The following is a 3,857-nucleotide window of genomic DNA, read 5'->3' as shown; positions in this document are numbered from 1 at the left end:
ATTATGACTTTATGCTCGTAACATTATGACTTTATGCTCGTAATTTTATGACTTTAATCTCGTAATTTTATGACTTTAATCTCGTAATTTTATGACTTTAATCTCGTAATATTATGACTTTAATCTCGTAATATTATGACTTTAATCTCGTAATATTATGACTTATTCTCATAATGTTATGACTTTATTCTCGTAATATTATGACTTTATTCTCATAATAATAATTTAAAAAATCTCGTTGTGTGGCCCTAATACTCCATCATAGTACTGCTTCCAAAAACAGTCCAAGCACCAAAAAAAAAAAAATAAATAAAAATAAATAAAATGCACCCAGAGGTATTTTTACTATAAGTAAATATATTTTTCTGACCTTTTTTCAAACACCGTGACATCACAAGTCGCACTCCAGCCCACCCCAACCTGAGCCCAGCTCATCTCCTGGTAACGCAAGTGAAGACTCCGCCCACTTCTTCACAGGATGGTTCTGCTGTTTTAGAACAGTCATGGAGAACAGATGTGTGGATTAATTTTATTTTATTTTTATTTTTTATGGCAAAGTTCTAGCAATATTAACAAAGAAAGTTGTAGTTTGTGTAAATAATTTCACCATGAACCACTTTGGAAAAATAGTACTTTCTACTGAAAGGAAACTGAAAGAAAACTTCTGTTGGGGGGGCGGAGCTAACATAAACAAAAGGTTAGGAGGGGGTTTCCATAGGAACTTACGCAAAGCGGCACCTTCTGAAGAGAGCTGAAGAACAGGCAGAACTGAAAAGATTAAATTTCAATATCAGAGATTAATTTTGTGAATTAAATCAAATGAACATGTTTTCTATAGCCCACAGATGGATCCGAACTTGTTCTAGGACCCTCATATTAGGTCACCTTTAAAACGTCATTTAAAACGGATGTTTATGCAAATATAAAGAAATGTGTTCTTGAATCTAGGGGACCGTAGCGTATCAAAACCATCTGTAGTTAGTGTTCATATGAAAACAAGGAAGAGATCTGTTTTTAGTATTGAATGGACCTGCATATTTAAGTTTATGTATCAGGATGTAAATCCATTTTATGTTTTGTTTTAATTTGTAATATTTGCACATGTGCAGTGCACTAGGGTGCATATTGTGTGTACATCATTGATAGAAAAACTGCCAACAATTAATATTTGCCACTTAGCAAGCACTGCAATTAGTGCCATGTGATGATGTCATATTATTGTGTGTGACAGAAAAAGGCCAGTTAGCTAGCCACATAGTTTCCTGTAGTTAGCGTATAGCATAGCCAGCTTACTATCAGGATGGCTGTCCAGATTTCTAGCAAGATAGCTCTTCAGTATGCTAGCTACGTAGATAGTTGGCCAATTAGCTAGCCACATAGTTGCTAGTTAGTTAGAATATAGCATAGCCAGTTTATTATCAGGATATTTGTTCAGCTGTCTTTATAGATAGTTGGCTAGACATACAGTAGCTGACAGCTGGACACACACAGAGCAAGTCAAAGGGGACAGGGTTGGGGGACAGGAAAGAGACACAGCCAAACACAGAAGAACTGGTCCAGGTGCACCTACTTCTGGAAAGAGACAAAAAGAAAAAACATGTTATTTATAGAAATAATTACAATAAACAGGTAGAGAAGAGAGATTAAAGTCAACAGCAGAGTGAGGAAATGTGCTCAGTTTGTGCTCCAGCAGTCTAAGTCTATAGCTGCAGAAATGAGAAATAATTGAAGAAACCTAAGTCTAACTATAGGATTTATCAAAAAGGAAAGTCTTCAGTCTAATCTTAAAAGTAGACAGAGTGTCAGCCTCATGGACAGAAACTGGAAGTTGGTTCCACAAGAGAGGAGCTTGATAACTGAAAGCTCTGCCTCCCATTCTACTTTTAGAAACTCCAGGAACCACAAGTAAACCTGCAGTCTGAGAGTGAAGTGCTCTGTTAGGAAAATATGGAACAATAAGATGTTTAAAATATGATGGAGCTTGGTTGTTAAGAGCTTTGTATGTTAGGAGTAATATTTTAAAATCTTTTCTGAATTTGACAGGGAGCCAGTGGAGAGAAGATAAAACTGGAGAAATATGATTTCTCCTTCCAACTCTCATTAAAACTCTAGCGTTTTGGATTAACTGAAGACTTCTTAAAAAGTTTTTTGGATGTCCAGATAATAAAGAATTACAGTAGTTCAGTCTAGACGTGATAAATGCATGAATCAGTTTTTCGCGTCATTTTTGACAAAATGTTTCTAATTTTAGTGATATTATGCAGGTGGAAGAAGGCGGTCCTGGTAACATTTTTAATGTGGGGTTAAAAGACATATTCTGATCAAAAATAACACCAAGGTTCTTTACATTAGAACTGGAGGCCAGATTAATGCCATCCAGAGGAGGTGAAAGGCTGCAAAGTTGATCCCTAAGCTGTTCAGGTCCAAGAACCATAACCTCTGTCTTATCTGAGATTAGAAGCAGAAAATTAAGAGTCATACATGTTTTTATGTCTGTAAGACATTCTTGTAGTTTAAGTAACTGATTGGATTCGTCAGGTTTCATGGATAAATATAACTGAGTATCATCAGCATTACAATGGAAATTTATCCCATGCTGCTTAATAACTTTACCTAATGGAAGCATATACAAAGTAAAGAGGATTGGTCCAAGCACTGAACCCTGAGGAACTCCATGACTAACTCTGGTGTAAGAAGAAGATTCATTATTAACATTAACAAACTGAAATCTACGAGTTAAATAAGACTGTTATGGAAATATTTATTAAACAAAGACAGAAATACGTGGTCCAACAATGAAGGTAGTCCGTGGAATGATCAGCTGAGTTTTATTTGCAACATCAGGAACACAGAACAACATCGAACCATCAGACTGTACCCCTGATCTCTGCTCCTGTTTCCCTGCTTCTGCTGTAGTTGAGGAAGTTGAGGCCTCATATACAGTATATTGTTTAACAAACACTATTATGTGATCTTAATAACTTAAGGAAATACTAGGTCAAGGGAAAACACAAAGATAAACACAATTGATATCTAAGAATGGTTGTTGTTATCAAATCTTGTTCTGACTTTAATCATTATATCTGCTGATAAACAGCATGTCATGAAAACTTAGGTCATTAAAGTATGTCATGAATTACTGGCTTGAACCTAAAAGTATTATTTCCATTACAAAGACTCAAACCATTTTAGAGCTGTTCCTGTAATCCTAATATCAAGTCTTCGTAATAAAATATTGTGATCAATTGTATCAAATGCAGCACTGAGATCTAACAGGACAAGAATGGACACAAGTCCACTGTCTGAGGCCATGAGAATATCGTTAGTAACTTTCACCAGTACTGTTTCTGTGCTAGGATAAGCTCTAAATCCTGACTGAAACTCCTCATAAAAAGTATTTCTATCCAGATGTTCACTTAGTTGATTTGCAATTATTTTCTCAAGAATTTTTGAGATGAATGGGAGATTAGATATACTGTAGGTCTATAGTTGGCCAGAACTCCTGAATGAAGATCAGGTTTCTTAAGTAAAGGTTCAATTACAGCAACCTTAAAGCTCTGCGGCACATAACCATTCATTAAAGATAAATTAAGTACATCTAAAATATAAATATTAATTAAGGGAAATGCTTCTTTGAACAGTCTGGTTGGGATGGGATCTAGCAGACATGATGTTGGTTTGGATGAAGCTATTATTTTAGATCAGGGTCACCAAACTTTTTGAGACTGAGAGCTACTTTTGGGGTACTGAGTAACACAAATGGCTACTTCTTCAATACAAACATAAATTGGCATGACTCACCTTTATTTATGTGTGTGTGTGTGTGTGTGTGTGTGTGTGTGTGTGTGTGTGTGTGT

At 35.6% G+C, this 3,857-nt stretch overlaps 1 protein-coding gene across 1 annotated transcript in view; it reads left to right on the top strand.

Moving 5' to 3' along the window:
• Positions 1–3,857, top strand: part of adck5 (aarF domain containing kinase 5) — a 33,461-nt gene that overhangs the window by 1,925 nt on the left and 27,679 nt on the right. The gene's annotated exons all lie outside the window — the stretch shown is intronic.

This window comes from Austrofundulus limnaeus, unplaced genomic scaffold (assembly GCF_001266775.1).
Source record: "Austrofundulus limnaeus strain Quisiro unplaced genomic scaffold, Austrofundulus_limnaeus-1.0 Scaffold611, whole genome shotgun sequence".
NCBI lineage: Eukaryota > Metazoa > Chordata > Actinopteri > Cyprinodontiformes > Rivulidae > Austrofundulus > Austrofundulus limnaeus.
This window is presented reverse-complemented; position numbering and strand designations above follow the sequence as displayed.